This window comes from Gallinula chloropus, assembly GCF_964237585.1.
Source record: "Gallinula chloropus genome assembly, chromosome: 3".
NCBI classification, from domain to species: domain Eukaryota; kingdom Metazoa; phylum Chordata; class Aves; order Gruiformes; family Rallidae; genus Gallinula; species Gallinula chloropus.
The window spans coordinates 81,144,078-81,162,699 of record NC_140087.1 but is presented as its reverse complement, the minus strand read 5'-3'; the positions used below and the strand labels follow the sequence as shown (position 1 = coordinate 81,162,699).

General features: G+C 41.3%; 1 pseudogene across 1 annotated transcript in view; it reads right to left on the bottom strand.

Annotated features, from left to right (window-relative positions):
• LOC311189471 (trimethyllysine dioxygenase, mitochondrial-like) overlaps positions 1–15,479 on the bottom strand; it is a 31,130-nt pseudogene extending 15,651 nt beyond the window's left edge. The window contains exons 1-2 of the transcript in view: positions 15,413–15,479; positions 5,204–6,204 (exon numbers count right to left, since the gene is read on the bottom strand). The product of the transcript in view is annotated as a trimethyllysine dioxygenase, mitochondrial-like (transcript). The remainder of the gene's footprint in view (positions 1–5,203; positions 6,205–15,412) is intronic.
• Between the last annotated feature and the right edge of the window lie 3,143 nt (positions 15,480–18,622).

Here is an 18,622-nt window from a genome sequence, read left to right as displayed (position 1 = left end):
AAATTGTCTTTTTCTGGAATAATCTCCACTAATTACCAGGTTATAGTTCAGATTTCCTTGCTAAAGTGAATTTGGACTTTAATTGCTTTAAAAGGAACAGTTCCATAGTCTTGTTTTGATTTTCTTGTCAAATCATTGCTTCTTAATGCATTCCTTCCATTACAATAATTTGAAGAAAAAAGAAAAAAAGCTAAAAAAGAAACACTAAAACTGTGCAAGGCATGGTGACAGATTGGAGACCTGAATTATTATACATTATTGGAAAAAGAGAAAATGCCCCCTCCACTCTCTTCCACCAGCTTTTACGGTGCCTAGAAGGATGGTATTGACAGCTGCTTGCCTAGTTCTTTTTCTTTAAGGTGATCAGGCAGGAGCATGGAGATAATAGTGGAAGGTAGACCTTCAAGTTCCTCTCCCACCCTCTGGCCCAAGAATAGGTGAACATCCAGGAAACGTATGGATTTAATCTGGTTTTTTTTTTTTAAAGCATAGTGAATATTGAGCACTTTACATCCTGCATATTATTGAAAACCAAGAGGTTTTAAAATGTACTTGGTCTAAGCATTGGAAATGAAGCACTTTGCTGTGTGAATTTGGACTCAATTCTAAATATTTCTTCTGAAAATCAAACACAGCTGATTTGGAATGTTATACAAGGACATAAAGGATAAGAAGGAGTCAAAAATATTGTGGACTACAGTAAGGTCTGAGCTGAAAAGCTTCTGCAAGCTACTTGTCAGGTGTGCTCCAGTTATCTTACAACTGTTACTAAAAATATCTTAAGATCACTGTATAATTTAGTCAGCTTTGAATGTCAGATCATACAATGGAACACATGTACATATATTAAAAGAAAAATGATAAAATTAGCCCAATTCTGCTAAGATATTGCTTGAACAGATGCTTGCTTTGAGCTGGCATAGTATCAAGTGTGTAGGAGAAGGCATCAAGCTACCAGTGGGGTGACAAGAATGGGTTCTGGTCCCTTTTCCAACAATTCACCTCACCTTCTGGTGAATTTTCTTCTGTCTGCAAATGGACTGAGGAACATAGTTAAAAAGCTCTAGTAAAAGACACATAAGCAAACAATGATATACTCCCAAAGGTTTTACTGTTGTTTCACTAGTGAAATTCTGTATGCACATATTGAAATGAAGGAAGTACTGAAAAATGCTAGTCTTTTCCTTTTTGGTTTACTTAGCATATTCACTACTATCAGTTCTACTTGATTTGTGATTTATATAAGTTCTTGAATTGCAAACTGTTGAGAGGGACTTAAAAATAAGAGGTGAAAAGTAGAGGAGTGTTGCTTTTGAACATCAAAAGAGAAATGAAAGCCAGCAGTGGGGATGTCTGTCCTGTTATGGTTCTTTCTAACAGATCACATTTTCTTTGGAGAAGGACAGCAGAACATAGGATACCCTTTTAACTTTGAATGTATTGATTTGTGTGCACAAAGCAATAATTAATTCTGTACAAATGGGAATATGAAAGTATTAATCATTGCAAAATCTAAGTGCAGTAATCCTTGTTTATAACAAAAGGATTTGATCCCAACCCCACACTAGAAAGACTGTCATTTATTTCAGGAAAGGTAGGAATGGACTCAAATTGTGTAGGAAAAATTAAAGCTCTGAGCACATAAGTAACACAGATTTGTGGGGGTTTTAATTCTTTGGATATTGGATACTTTTGAAGGTTTGGATGGAAGAAGTGCATTTGAGGGGAAGAAATAGAAGAATTAATGTAAAATGCATTTTAGAAATGTACTCTTGAGAGTTAGTGCAATCTACAGTGCACTAGCATGGGCAAGTTTAGAACTACTGATTCTCAAAGCTTTACTGCTTAAACTAGGTTTTTTCCTTTTTGCAGCAGACTTTACATTTCTTTTATATTGGGAATATATTAGCATAGGCATAAAGAGTATAGCATATGTATAGGCATAAAGAGTAGCCTAAGACTTCCATGAGGAAAGGTAGAGAAGGGGTCTAAAAATCACAATTGGCTTATACTTTTGTCAGTATTACAACATGTTATAAGCCTCCTGTTGCAAGCTGATGTGAGGGAGCAGCAAAACCCAGCTGCATAGCAAGAGAAGCCAGGAGCAGAGCATGATGATAACGCATGCAGGAGGGGTGACCAGGGTGTAGACCAGTGACCATAAGCTGTGATGAGGCAGGTCTAGGATCTAGGCAGATCTAGCCACCTGGACAGTGGATGTTGGTCAGAGTCATGGAGATACAAGCCTGTGCACACCTGGGATGGAGAACAGACAGAAGCTAGTAGTTGAGACTCAACTTGAAATTGGTGCCCAAGGAAAGCAAGGACATGCTGTCATTTCTAGCTGTCTTCACAACAGCTCTTATCAGCAAAGGAACTAACCTTGGACTTGGCCAGATAAACTACTAATTTCCCCCAATTTACAATTCTAGAAGGAGAATGTACACTAGGCTGACAGTTGGATTATTCATTTCTAAATTATGTGTATTTACTGTGAATCTCTTCCACGTACTTTTCCACAAATTCAGAATGCATGTGACTACAGTAGAATTGGATTAACACAGTATTTTGCTTACTACCTTCTGCCTATATTTTTAGTAGTCTTTGCTGTTGTCAGTGCTTGGGATCCAGTTCAGAGTGAATTGAAACAAGTGGAATTGCTTTCATCATCTTTGCTGAACCTGGGATGAATGCTGTAAGCACGATAATATTCAAAATTTCAGAATAGTTACTTTAGAACGGAAATATTTTCTGGCTGCTCTAGTTCCTGCCTTCTATGTATCCACACACATGAGTTTAAACTCTCAGTAATTGCTACATTAATACAAAAACAATTTTCAAATATTTTAATGTTTTGGATCTCACGATCAGAAACTGTGGGCAACAGTTACAATACAGTTAATTGCCCTGCTAATGTTTTAGATTACAATTCTCCTACATTTTCAATCTCTAAAAGCATGAGAAACTAGCATTTAAAACTGCTGTGCTCTGATGGTATGAACTTGCAGTCAATTAGACCTAGAAAAGATTCTATCAGGTAATAAATTGTGTGGGGCTTGAGAGAGTGAGTTTCTTTCTTCAGAGATGATGATGAACTTCAAGAAGTTTAAAAATTACTTCATAAAATATATAAAGACCAAAACAATAATGATTTAAATTAGTACTTCGAAGGTCAGGCCTATCTTCACAAGGGAAGTTGAGATTTGGCAAAAATGTTCCATCCCTAAGTGATGTATTTCAGCTATGAATTGTCATTAAAGTGCCTCAAAATCATCTCTCCCTGGTCTTTTATACAATACACGTTAATGTAGTGGAATTTTCTCCTATATTTTCAATTTGGGCTAATATTTACCATGTTTCAGGCATTTAGTGTTTATTCAGAAAGTGACACTTGTGCCAAAAAGCCTCCATGAAAGATTTTATTTAAAGATCTGGCTTTCCCTTGAAAAATTTACTTTCTGATAAATTTTATGCCAGCTCATGAGTCACAGCAGATCTATTCCCTCGGAATAGTGACACTATTCAATGTTGGTTTTTTGATAGTGTAGATTTTTAGCTACTTAAGCCACTGCAGTTGTAGTTCTCATTGAAGAACTGCCTTGCCTAGAAATAGGAGAAATTTGATTCCATATGTGTAATTAAGAACAAAGTATTTTTCCTGAGCTTCATACACCTCATTGAAGTTCTCTTTCCACAGTTACATATGAGAACATGCAGGACAAAATTGGATCTAAATGCCTGAAATAGCTCAAATGGAAAATACTGGGGGCAATGTTCTGGTGTGCCATAAAGGTAGAAGAGGGGCCACTGGAGAATGTCTTCTAACGTGGGATTCCCCAAGAGGAAAACGTGTTGTCCTTGGTGTGTATGTAGCAACTCCAAAGGACAATGAGTGGCTTAGGCCAAGAACAAGACAAAGGGATTTAGAACTGGAAGCAGGCCTGCAGAATGATAGATAGCTAGTGGATTAGTCAGTACATGGAAACTTTATTTGGCACTCATGTAGTCTTCAGGCTCAAAGAAGAACCACAATGTTCCCTTGGGAGATTATTTTAAGATCCCAAAGAATGTATGTGCTGTTCTTCAGTGTTGAGCAATTTCATCATGTGCTCATCCAGCCTGTTTTTTAAATTCATAAGTAACAAGTGCAGAGCATCCCCTGGATACATAGCTACTGGTGTTCTATGGGGGGAAAAGTAGTGGGGAAATGGGGGACGGGGGGGGTGGGGGTGGAAATAAATCTAGTTTCCATCTCTGTGGTAGGTTATTATTTTCCTGCAGGATCCATTTTGCAGCACATTACAGACTGTGATTTTTCTCACTTATTTTAGTCATGTGTTCCCAGCCACTAGAAAGGCAATACATATCACATTTGGCATCATGTACTTTATGGGAAATTGTTTTAGCTGCTAATTAGAAATTTAATTCAAATTAATTGTAAAATTGTTTTCAAGGATAAATTTCAACCAGAATTCTTGAAGGTTACTCCTGAGTGTATAGGGAGGTTTCTGGTATTGATGTTTTAGAATTAAATGGAGTAATTGAGCCAAAATGGGTTTGAAGTGCAGATGTGCATAATAACTTTAATTTGAACTTGACTATTTAAATTGCTGATATCTGAAAAATTGCTTTCTTGTGAAATACCTTTTCACCTACAACATTGCAGCTAAATTACAGCATTGCAAACAATATTAGTTGGCTATTAGAATACCAGAGCTATAGGCTATTGTGGAACTGATCTTGTCCTTATGTCTGATCAGAGGTTTAATATGAAGCACTATTTTCTACCAATAACTGGATGACACATATGTGCTGATACAAGCAGATTAAGGGAAAGGGGCTTTTTTTGAATATTGGAGCAAGAAAGACTTTGATAACACATATTGATTTGCTTGCACTTGTTACCTAATCTGTATAGTAAGTTTGACTATAACATCATGTTCACAAGGGCAAATTTGAGTGTATTGCCATATAATATTCCCATTTATTTTGCCTTACAAACATTGAGTAAAGCCATATATATACACAAGTCTGAAAAATAAGGAACCTATTATAAAAAAACTTTGTCAAGTATTGATTTGCCAAAATAAGATATTAGCTCAAAATTTTACTAAACCAAACAATTCTGGTTCACTCTCCAGTCAATTTTGACTACTGCCAGTGGCTGAGGGGTAGTGACAAGCAAGAGAAAGATTGAATATACCTTTCATTGTGGTTGTGACAGTCTCCCACATTCTCCACATACTCGTGCTTGAGCGGCACCTTGCTGAGCAGCTGGAACTGATCGGGGGCTCTCTGAAGAACCTGTTCTGCTGCGTAGAAACCATCCACCAGCAGCGTCCTCCCACCAGTGCACTCGTGCTTCAGACAGTGAAACACCTGGATGCCACAGGGCTCCTGGAAGTAGGTTGTGTCAGTGTGATGGTCCAGAGCCAGCTTGGTGTAGGCCGTGTCTCCCCACAAGAAGTTGGAGGTGAAGTACCATATTCCCCCATAAATGATCTCCCTGATCAAGCTGATCCTTTCCACGAAGATCTGGGTGTCCTCTTTGGTGGGAGTGACATTCTCAACAAAGGCAATCCCATACAACAAGAAGTTCTGCAGGAATTCCTTCAGCCCCTTGTCTGTCTCCAGGAAACTCCGGCAGTCGATGGATGGGACCTGGGCTTGGCGGTAGATTTCTGCGTTCCAGAGGATCCGTGGGTGCATGACCCGCTGCTTCTGCCCCTCGTAGCTGTTCTTCACCAGCCACTCCAGCCCATACCGTGTCACATGCCTGTCTGGCCACATGAGAAAGAGCATGGTCTCATCCACTCGCACAGCCTTGGGTTTGATTCCCAGGTCCACGCTGGTCATGTCCAAGCTGCACTGGTTGGTCTTGGCGATGTAGCAGGAAGCGGAGCAGCAGTGATCCCACAAGCCAGACAAAATCCAAGTGCATCAGTGTGTCTGCATACCTGAGCTCTAGGAGATCACCGTGCAGCTGCCAGGCACACTAGAGGGACTCGGGGGCTGTGTGAAGCCAGTGAGCCGCAGGAGCGAGAACGGCCCTCCTGCCACGGGGCAAGTGGTGCCTCCAGCTTCCTCCCAGCCGGCACGGCACCTCCAACAGACATGCCAGCCTCCGGCACACATCCCACGAACAGCTCGTCTGGGGCTCGGCCTGCCCCGGCTCCTCCTGAGAGGCTTTACCGAGCCCTAAGCCTGCGGGGCCCAGTCCACCTCAGGTGGTGTCAAGCGGTGCCCGGGCCGCCCATTCTGCCAGAGAATTTTGATTAAGATCCAAAATACAATTCCATTAAGTTTGTGCTAATGTTAAGTGCTTAATATTGGATAGTAGATGTAACCTTGAGGTGATGAATGTCACACAATATCACATACCTCATCATATACCTGTGCATCAGAGCCCAGACTTGAAAGGAACAGAACTGCTTGGGAACTGGGGCTCTGGCCTTCTCTCACATAGATCTGGAAGGATTAAAGCTCAGGGCAGGCCTGAAAAAGAAATGTTGTTATTGCCATTTTCTTGATGGTGTAGTATGGAATGTGAGAGTACAAAGCAGTTGAATAATAGACTAGAATATCTGTAGTATGTTGAAAGATGAGATCCTTGCAAGCTACCTATAATATTACAGGATGAGGATGTGCAAGTTAGGAATGGCCAAGGTATAGTGCTTAAAAATATACAACATCAATTAGCGCTAGTACATGTTTGTACTAGTGCTATTTCTAATGGTCAGCAATTGTGAGTAGACTTAAGGTTTGGGTAGAGTGACTGAACTGCTAGGAAATGTTTGACAGGAGATGGTAGAAGGTAAGGAGAGAAAGTGCAACACAAAGTGTTTGTACATAAGGGAGTGAATTTGGATTTTTTTTTTTATTTTCAACAACAGAACCCAATTAGTGTCTGCTGTTTGGTTATTGCACAGTGCTTAGTGGGACAGTGCAGCTAGTAAGGGTTGACAGACCCAAGGGCAACAGCCTTGGGGACCAGCTTTGGGGACAGCAAGACTTTCTTAGTCTGCCACAGCCCAGGAAAGGTCTTTTTCCTTCTTTTCTGTCACTGTGATAATGGACAAAGCCAGCTCAGCTCATCCTGTGGCAGAAGACACTGGGAGGGTTTAACATTCCTTTCTCTCTCATAGCTTTGAGTTTGCATCTCTAGTAGATAGCTGGAAAAGTAAGGTATGTGTCAGTCTTGGCAAGAATGTGCAGTGTATTTCTCTCTTGTGTGATGTCAGGTGAGAATGGTATAACTAGATGAACCTGTCTCTGGAGGACATGCTGCAGAAAGCAGTATAAAGGGACTTAGTGACTTCTTCCAGAACCCATGGAAGACCAATGGCACTGGTTAAAACTGGAGTAAACAAACCCTGCTAGATTCAATATGGGGCCATGACTGGTGGTCTGCTTTGAAGCCCATGACAGTTTTGGAAGCTAAGTACTTGGTTTGCACAGCAATTTAGTTGTAATAATGGATTATGCTACCCAGAGACAAATCTCATGTCTGCATCAGAACCCATGTGCAATAGGTGGCACTGTTAGTTTATAACTCTGGCACACCACCCACAGATGAGTGGGAGTTGATGGTAGCTGCAGTCCAAAAATAAATTGATGTATGCTGGGCTGAACAGCAAGTGAAGACTGCTATTGCAGGTCAGGGGATTGATGGGCACATTCAGCTTGCAAAAGTCAAATGAGATGTGTAGAAGCAATCATCAAGTGATCCTCTGAGCCATGGCTGTCATGCGTCTAGTTCTACCTCCAAATAGAAGATGACCCCCAAAAAATTAGCAAAACTTTCAGTGTCTGACATACACCCAAACCTGAAGTTCTGCATTTTGCTTTTAAGTTCAAATCTGGCATATGTTCATGCTTTGTTCCTTCTCCTTCCTCCACTGTTTGCTGTTGTAGGTTTAATAGCAGCTGATGCCCCCGGTCTTCCTCATGAAAGGGAGGTTTTTTGAAGTGTGCTGTGATTCTCTGTTTCTAAGTGACTGTGTTTTAAGTTTTTCACTGCTGTGAATGACGTAAATGACTTGAGCACAGGAATTGCGTTGCTCTGGGTAGCTAGTATACTCATCAAATGCTGTGTGTGATTGAGATATGTCAATATCATGATTTCAGGACAGCTGTGTGAAGTTCAAGGGCTGAATAAACTTTACACTCCACATTTCAGTAGGTGAAAGCTCTCTATGCAGAACAGATACCCAGTGGAGACAGACTGTTCTAATTTTTAAAATCATGAAGGGCTTTTGACACTCGCTTTATTAATTTTCCACTAAGAACAGTGAGTCCTTAAAATAACTGTTTAGCTAACCTCTGTATGAATGGGCTCTGCTTTTTACTACTAAAATTGGAAGTACTCATTGTACTAATGGATTTTGGCTCTTCTCTGCTGCTTTACCTTTATCTTTTAAGCATAGATGTTACTATTTGAACATTGGTTTCTGGAGTAAAAAGATAAAACATGCATTTTAAATTAATCCTCCTTATCCTCTTTGCTGCCCTCTCCCCTTAGAATTTCCTCACAGAAGCTCAGAACTGCTGAACAGCAGTGCAATTGTCAATGTGCAGTCCTGCCAGCTAAACTGATACCACTATGAGACTTTGCCTAGCTTTTTTAGAATAACTATTCTTAGGGACCAGCATTTTTAGCTTGGTTTCTGTAAGTCTTCATTCTCAGGACATGACTTCACTAACCCAGTTAATAAAGCTAGTGTCATCTGCTGTGAATTATGGAGAGGTGTGTTGGGTCAGTTTTGAGCAGTTGGTGTATTACCAATTATTTCTGTGAATTAAGTATTTCATCTCATTTTCATCCTGTGTTTCACAACTTTAAAAGCTCAGTGTGAAGGCTTAGGGCTGCTTTGATGGATAAAGTTAATCACTTCAGTGATTCAAGCCCCCTGCCTGATATATCAAGTCTCAAAGACATATTGGCTTGCTAGCTTCAAATCCTAAAAGCCTAACTGAAATATTAACAACAGGCTTCAAAATAATTTCCTGACTAGCTAGAAGGGGACAAGCATCAGTTGCAGCTGTATACAAGGGGGCTGAGCTGAATCTTGGAGTTGTGTCACACATTTGCATGCAATTAATTTTCATCTGATTTAAGATCTCAAATTCTTTGAAAAGAAGGCAGCTTGCTTTTCAGAGACTTTCTATAAAATCCTTATCTTCCATATGTCTCTTTGGGAGGGAGGGGAAGAAGTCTTGTTCTAGAACTACTTGAAGCATAGTCTGTGTAAAATGAGTATGTAGCCATCCTAATAGAAGATTATTCAGTGACTACATTTCAGGAAAGTTATATAAAAATATACTCTGAATCGGCAGTATTTGGATTGACGGTTATCTACATATTAATATCATCCATTTGGAATCAAAAGAGTTTCCAGGATGAAATCAACATATCCCTAATGTTTCTGGGTGTACTTTGAGGACTCTCTCAAATATTTTTAAAGTTTTTTCTAAAATACTTAATCTGAAGTTGCTCCCAGATTGCCAGTATGCCTGACAAACATTTTTCTCTTTGTAACGAGCCTTCAGTGCAAATGGTGCCTTGAAAAAGATTGCTCTGTCTGCTCATGTTGAGGAACCATTTTTGTCACTTCTCTGCCATGTCATTACTGAGTTGCAGTGATGTCTTCTGCACGTGAAGCCAGAAACTTTTCAGTGCATAGTAATCTCTCAGGGATGTCTTGGCATGTTTCTAGCAGTGCTGATTGGGCCTTACCCAGACCTTAGGTACTGCACACAGGATATTCCCAGGTCTGTGTGTAGATGGTGCAGCTGAAGTCCCAGTAACTGAGGAATTTGCATTCCTCTTCTGGCATCCATGGTGACTGTCACAGCACCACTCTCACACCTATATGTGTTCAAATCTCTCTCAGACTGAATGTGGAGGTTGCAGAAGAGTAGCTTTAGTACTTGCTGAAATTCATGAAGACATTTCCATGAGCTTCAGTGGATATTATATTAGAATCAAACCTTATCATCCTTTCACTGAAAGTCACACTCTCTATTTGGATGCCTGTATATGATATAGCAATATATCCCCTGTGATTTAAAGAGCAACAGTGCTATAAAACAGAGCTTTTCAAACAGGGTTTGACAGGGTTGCTGCTGATAAAAATGTCCCACATAGTAATCAGCAATTGGCTTTCCTTGCCCCTCTAAATGGAGAAACAGCTCCCCTCAGTCTAGCAGCTATCACCATTCAGACACCAGTGGGTGGCTGTGGGCATTTCATCTGGACATATGTGGCTGCCACTGACCAGACCCTGGTGCTGGGTAGGTGTTAACCACAGCCGTGGGGTGGGTGTCTGTAACAAATACTAGTGAATGATGGGTGCCTGTGTGCAGGCACTAACATCGACTCAGTGCCTGCAGAAGGATGGGAAGGAACAGTTTCAGTATAGCTTGTCCCCCCTTACGGTATGGGTGCATCTGCCATCAGTTGTGTGACTGTCATTAGGAAGTGAAGAACTGAAAGAGCAGGTCTATCTTGAGCAAAGTGCTACACCGACTGCTGTGAGGTGGTTGTCATCTAGTCCTGCACTGCGAACAGAACAAATGCATGAATGGCAATTTAGCTTGTGTTCTCTGAAGGGCTATGAGGATATTGACTATTTTAGATGTGGAATAAGCACTTCAGTTTCCCAAGTGAATTAAAGTGTGTTCCAGCAGTGATAGGCAGTCCCTTAGACACTATTTACAAAGCCCGCAGCTTCTGTGATAGTCTCCCCTATTGACCCTTCCTTTTTATTGTGCTTTCCCTGCTAGTCTGTCATAGGAGAGATCTGAATGTCTGCTATGCTTTCCAGGTGTAGAAATCATTTGAGAAGGTCACAAGCTAACTGCCTAAATCTCTGAGCAGGAGAAAAAGTAGTGTTGGCATTAGGTAAAAGAATGGCTTGGGGCATTTTTCCCTCTCATGCAGAACATGCCTTGCCTAATGTCTTCTGTATTCTGAAACCACTCCTGTGACCCTGTTGCACCAAAAAAGGAGCAGCAATTTTAGTGTTTTGGCCACTCACAAGTAAGGTTGATATAAAGATTTCCTCTAGAATAGAACTGCTTCTGCCTGCAGTTAGAGTGTTAATGGAATGTATGTTATGTTTTGACTGCAAATAAAACAGGTTTCAACTGAAACAACAAATCCCAGCATTCATAGAATCATAGAATTGAATCATAGAATTGTAGGGGTTGGAAGGGACCTCGTGAGATCATCGGGTCCAACCCCCATGCCAAAGCAGCTCCCTAGGACATATCACTCAGAGAGGCGTCCAGACGAATCTTGAATATCTCCAGAGAAGGAGACTCCACCACCTCCCTGGGCAGCCTGTCCCAGGGCTCTGTCGCCCTCACTGGGAAAAAGTTTTTCCGCATGTTGGTGCGGAACTTCCTGTGCTCCAACTTGCAGCCACTGCCCGTTGTCCTATCCCCACAGACCACTGAAAAGGGGCTGGCTGATTCCCCCTGCATCTCCTGCTTAAGATAATTACAGATTTTAATTAGGTCCCCCCTTAGTCTTCTCTTCTCAAGGCTGAACAGTCCTAACTTAGCCTTTCCTCATAGGGGAGATGCTCAACGCCCTTAATCATCTTTGAAGCCCTTCTTTGGACTCTCTACAGGAGATCCCTGTCCTTTTTATACCGAGAAGCCCAGAACTAGACACAATACTCCAGGTGGGGCCTGACCAGGGCAGAGTAGAGGGGGAGGATCACCTCCTTTGACCTGCTGGCCACACTCCTCCTGATGCACCGCAGGATCCCACTGGCTCTCTTAGCCACCAGGGCACACTGCTGGCTCATGGCCAACCTGTCATCCACCAGGACCCCCAGGTCCTTCTCCACAGAGCTCTTCTCCAGCAGGTCATCCCCCAGCCTGTACTGACACAAGTGGTTATTCCTTCCCAGGTGCAAGACTCTACACTTGCTTTTGTTGCATCTCATCCAGTTTCTCCCTGCCCAGCTCTCCAGCCTGTCCAGGTCTCGCTGGATGGCAGCGCAGTGTTCCTGCGTGTCAGCCACTCCTCCCAGCTTTGTATCATCGGTGTACTTGCTGAGGGTGGATGCTATTCCCTCATCAAGGTCATCAATGAAGATATTAAACAGGACTGGTCCCAACACCGAGCCCTGGGGAACACCGCTAGTAACAGGTCTCCAGTCAGATTCTGCTCCACTGATCACAACCCTCTGGGCTCGGTCCAACAGCCAATTCTCAACCCACCTCACTGTCCACTCATCTATCCCATGCTCTCTCAGCTTTGCTATCAGGATGTCACAGGAGACAGTGTCAAAGGCCTTGCTGAAGTCAAGGTAGATGACATCCACTGCTCTCCCTCCATCTACCCAGCCGGTATGAGATCATAGAAGGCTATGAGATTGGTTGAGCACGATTTCCCCTTGGTGAATCCATGCTGACTACTCCTCATGACCTTCTTCTCTTCCAATTGCTTGGAGGTGGCATCCAGAACAAGCTGTTCCATTACCTTTCCGGGGACAGAGGTGAGGCTGACTGGCCTATAGTTACTAGGTTCCTCCTTCTTACCCTTTTTAAAGACCAGAGTGACATTGGCTATCCTCCAGTCTTCAGGCACTTCTCCTGTCCTCCAAGACCTGTTGAAGATGATAGAGAGCGGCTCAGCAATCACCTCCGCCAGCTCCCTCAGCACACGTGGATGCATCCCATCTGGGCCCATGGATTTATGTGTGTTAATCCCTTTGAGATGCTCCTGGACCTCCCCTACCTCAACCAGAGGGAAATTCTTACTTTTTTCTTACTTTTATTAGTGATTCATACTTTTATTAGTGATAGGAAATAATTTTGATTTTTTAAGGTGAAAGTATTAAGATGCTAAGAGTTGTAATTGAGTTACCAATTCTTGAAGTTTACAATATCAAAGACATGTGCCCCTGCCCCATAGGAAACTATGTATGTCTATATTGGGTGCTTTTTAGTTTTCTTGCTTTCAAGTTCTTTTTGAGGGGTTTAAGACATGTACTTTGAGGGTTTTAAGATATGTCCTAGTACTTAAAAGAAGTTGGCATACAGCAGTTAAATACTAAATATCAGAGCACAGTGTGGGCTGATAGCTGGCTGGGGAGCCAGGAGCTGCAGGGGATTCCTGAACATTCCTTGCCAGCCAGGGCCTGCCCCACTGCCCCTGTTCAGGAGCAGGGCAGGCTAGGTGGCAGTCCCTGGCTCAGGACATCAGGACCCTCTGGGGACCCATCAAGGTCAGCTGGGACCAGTCAGCATCTGGGTTTAGGGGGATCCATAGCCAGGTACAGGCATGGCTGTGAGACACAGCTGAGACTTAGGTCAGCCAAGGGAGCAAGCAATGACAGCTTCAATTTACCAGGGAGGAAGGGGCAACCCCCACAAAATATCTTTAGCAGAGCTATTGAAGCTGTTTCTGGCTTTCTTTGGAGCTTACCAGCTCACTGGCCTTTAAATCTAGGGGGAAGAGGGATGCTCAGGGCCCTGACATCAAGAGTCTGTGTGAATAGGCAGAAAATAAATAGGAAGAAAGTCATTGGGGTTTCACTATGCTGTGAACTTGCTGCATGCTCACTCCTTGCACATGGCACAGAATAGTCATCAATCCAGTAGTATCTACATTAGGTCTGCAGAAATTTGCTTTGTTATCACTTAATGTATACAAATAATTGATTTAGTTGTACTAATGAAACCTTAGCAAGGTTGAATCACGCTTTTGAATCGAATTTTCTATGTCTTAAAGTACTAAACCCATTTATTAGGAGGAGAAAATTTGTGGGTGAAAAGGAAGTTTCACACTGTTTCTATTGCATGAATAGAATTCTCTTGCTAATTTCTTTTGGTGGTTGTTAGTACCCCTTTCAGACCATGTGCATGACAAATTTTAACTGAACTGTTGCCACCAGGACTTTCATCACCGCTGAGAGCTCTGAGCAGGTCCCAGTCAGTGGTGGCAGCTCATGTGGTCTGGGCAGCATATTGACTTCTAAGGTAACAATCCTAGGGAAGTTGGAGCAGAGCTAAGGATGGCAGTGACTTGTAAGTGATACCAGTAGGTATGACCGGGGCAAGTGGATTAAGATGGTTTATGCTGTGATATTGGAATTAGCATACTTAATGACAAGCTGGTGACAGTTATTTAGTATGATGAGAACAGCTAATCTCAGTGGGACTGTGGTGGAGAGAGGTACTTGGGTCAGCAAGGGTACTGGCATCTGCATGGGTTTTATCTACACTTCCCACCATGTTAAGACTATCATGTGTTTGTAGACCACATCAATTGTTTGACAAGCACGTTCTCAGGCAGTACATCTGAAAGTACACTACTTTATAAAGAAATCTGCCATGTGGTTTGTCAAGTAGGTCTCTGATGCCTTTTGCACTTGCTTAGTCAATAGTGTATTACATACAACCCTCTGCACATGGCAGAAGAAGCATCTGTTTTGTGACACGAAGACATCTGAAATGTAAGTAAATCACTTATAGTTTGTATTACTGGAATACCCATCATCCCTGTTTGTGTATTGGAACTGAGCTCTGCAAGGCACTGCACAAACACAGAACACAGTCCCAGCTCCAAGAACTTAGAAGTTTCAACATGCTGGATTTGAAAATGTACTAATACAAAAGTCTGTGTGCAAAGAAGAGCCTTTTGCATTATTACACTGAGATCCGTTCAGAGTAATATAAAATATTAAAATATTCTGATCTGCTGCAAATTGAAATCAGTTATCACAGCAAGGTTGAGCTCAGCAAGACAAATGCTTAATTTTACTATTAAAGGTTGGCCCAGTCTCCTCTGTTGCAGCAAGACAGTCTGCAAAATAAAGGTAAATAAAAAAATGAAGAATTAGCCTTTCCTTAGTAAGCCTAAGATAGCAGCCTAGGTGTTTTAGATGTTATTTATTAAATATTGTGTAATTAAAACCAGGTTTAACCAATTTGGAGCCTGAAACCATTTACATTAATGCCTTTGAGAATATTTTATTCAACTTTATTAACAATTAGATCTAGCCCTTAACCCTTTGGAAACTAACAAATGCATATTCAGGAAAAGCAGCTGAGTATTCATTTGGTTGGCTGTCTGGAGACTGCAGATGTTCCAAGGATTAAATAGATATTATTATTTTTTTGCCACTGGGCAAAGTTGTCTGCCAAGTTCTCACCAGATGCATGTTAATAAAGCTGGGGTTTAGAAACAGTTCTGATACAGGGTTCATAGCAATCTGACTCAGAGCTGCTAACAGCATAAGTAGAATTCTCCAATGACCTCTCTTAGCTCTGGTCTGACCTGAGATACAAACTGAAGTGTTATTTGATAGTCTTTCCTGAAAATAGTGAGAATTAAGTCCAGTCTTATCTGGGAAACCGGGCTATCTCAGAACAACTGTGTAGCTGGCATTACCTGCCACTGTGGGGAATTCCCAGAGAGGCCAAGGACCAAGTAGTGGCAAAGGACCGATTGCCTTCATGGCAAGCAGTGGTGTCCAGGTCAGCTGCAATGCAATGCCAGAAGAAGGTGGGAGAAGTGGTGATACTCTCTGCAGAAGGTGTTCTGGGCAGTTGATACTAACAGGATGAAGGTGTTTTTCTGAGTGGTGGAGTGACACTTTGCCAAATCCATTGGCAGCTCAGGCAAAGGTTTAAGAGCTGCAAGCAGATGAGGACAGCTTGCAAGTTGCACCAGCCCAGCTGTAATTTAAAAAGGGCCTAAGACAGACATGCCTAAATCAATTACCTCTTGCTCTTAAAGTATAACACCTTCAATCTAAGCACCCAGCAACTGTTAATTACAGTAGCAAACTCAGAGGTGGAGACTAATGAGCAAAGAACTACAGGAGATGTGCAGTTTCATTTCCAATCCATTGCAGCAAACAGAGCAGCAAATGGGAAAGCAGATACTTTGCTGGGTTGTTTTGGGGGCTTTTTTTATAAGTTCAGGTAATGTGCATGGAGGTATGGGAATGTAAAGTTGGAAGGAGGATTCCTGTGGACTGTTCTTCCTTTTCAAGGATTCAGAAAGACTTGTTCCCTGAAATCTGTGAGGTGCTGAGTTGCAGTGGTGAAAATTACAAGAACCTTCTGTCATCTTATGCTCTTCATTACAACTAGTGTGGGTGAGAGTCCTAAAGAATTATTACTCACGGAAGCAAACTCAGAGCTGAAGCTGAGTCAGGAAAATCTCCCCCAAAAATTACTAGCAGAGCTGGCTGCCCAGAAGACAAATTTAAGTTGCTGAGAAAATATACCTGCTGTGTGACTCCACAGATGTCTAGACTCCTATTTTGGAAACCAAGTCAATCCCAAAAGCCAGAATCCTTATTGTCGGCAATTATAAGCACAGAAGTTATTGTGCATGATTGAGGCACCAGATTTTCTTGTGGTGTTATACAAGTGAAGTAAAATCAGGGCTTCCTCTCTTCCAGGACTGCTTTTTATAATTGGTCTTGACAATCCAGGGAGCTTACTGTTAGGGACTTCTTCCCACAAACATTTGTTTCTGTTGAAAATTCAATCTGTTTCGTCTCCTTTATTTGTCTTCCACTACATTGTCGTCTTCTTTTTTTATATATATATATATACACTAATAATAATTTCCTTCAAAGTTATGTATTTTCATGTGACCATTGTGGAGACTTTCATTCTTGATAAATAAGATAAAACAATAGATCAGAAAGGAAATCCTTTGATAAGACAGAGCTGGAGGTGTGGCAGTTAACCAAAAATCAGGAGATTGCCCAAGTTTCTAGCTCAGTCTGGCTCTTATTTCATCTTGGGCAATTAATTTAATTCACTTTATCCTTTTCTTCTTTGTAAACATGGGGATGGAACCCTTTTATAGGGATCCTGTAATCATTTAACTCGTATAAGGCTCTCAAGCTGCATTGCTCTGTAATGTCTAAGTACAAACTTATATAATCAGAACAGCATTTTACTCCTAAACTATTCTTGTGTTTTGTCCAAACTGAATGCAAATTTAATTGGTGCATGTGACCCTTTCATAATTCATGCTACATTAAAGAAACAACTTTTATCACTATAATAACGGCAAGCAAAGATAGGAGAGAATAAAGACACATATTTTACAATCTATTAATTCTGGATCATTTTAAAAAGAGAATAATACTTAGTGGATTACTTAAGCTAATATCCTTTCTCTAGGCTGCTCAAGGTCATATATAATGGATGATGTACCTTTTTGTCTACATATGCATTATGCATGGTTTTTGGACAAGTTGTAATCAGGTCTAGGAATTATGCCAATTTATTATTGGAAAATTTTATGGTATTTAGCATTTACATAGCATTTTACATTTTTCAAGGAGAATTCTAACTAATTAACCCTTGAACATCTACAGAGCACAATTTTTATCACAGGTGTGAAATACAGTTGCAAGAAATTAAGTGATTTTTCAGAGTTAATACCAAAGCCAGAATTAAACCTCAATTTTTTTACTCTTTTTCTTGTGATCAATTTAATAGGCCATGTGATTTTCTTTATCTCCAACAAACAGTTGCTAAAACAAGGACTGGATTAGTAGAATCAAGTGTTCTGGGTTTTTTTGAGGGCTTGACTCCTTGGATATTACAGTTTGATGACAGAGGTGAGCAAGTAAATATCAAATGGAAGCATCCTGTCATCAGGTCTTAAACTGAGAACATCCTGCTGTAGCTAGGAGCCACAGTTGCCAGGGGAGTGGGGTTTTCTTTGTTCTTTACAAATTTACCCTGCTCTGTTGACTTCTGTACTCCTCACATGTATGAGGTAAGCAATTGCAGGTGACCAAGTGAAAAATTAAAAGCCATACTCAATGTAACAGAAAGGAGGGACTGAAAAGGTATAGAGAAAGTTTCTCTGCTGAAAAAAAGTTGTGAGTCATTATTGCCTGGGCTTGCCAAAATCTTCTGATGGTTGGTTTTGTGTTTGCTAATTACCTATGACTGTAGGAATTCACCTCTTATAAAGCCAGTTTCTCTTCTCTTTCTTGGGGGAAAAAACAGTTACGGTTTTAATGAAGAAACTTGTAGCCCTATTCTACAGAAGTAAGAAAACAGCTGTAGACAGAGATCCTGCATCACTCTGTTCTTTGTGCTTGCCACCAGCAGACCTGTCTTTTTCAGGGAGTCAGCAGAATGTCCTTTTTGAAAACCATCTAAAGCTTTTCACTTGAAACCAGCCCATTTCTCAAAATTGCCATGCTCTAGGCTCTGAATTGGCACAAGTATAAAAATCTCCAACTTTTTTCTTCTCTCCATGTGATTCCTCTGACTAATTGCACTTGCAATTGATATTCTTGTTTGTTATTTCAGTGTTGCATAGTGTATTTTCAGTGTAAAGCAGAACTGAGTGCATGTGATTAGACCTGATGGCACAGATTTCTCTGATCTAATGCCATATCTAAACCCCAGTGTTTCCCAAGCTGCTAAGTGCAAGAGCTAACTTGTAAGAAACATTGGCTGTGAATAAGTGGCATCTAGCCCTTAGTTATGTCCTCTGCATTATATGCACAACCTGAGCTACTTTTTGGCTTCTGTAACTCAGGCTGGAACACTGTATAGCACTGGGTATTGCATCCTCCTTATGAAGGATTTCAGTATGCTAGTACGTATATGA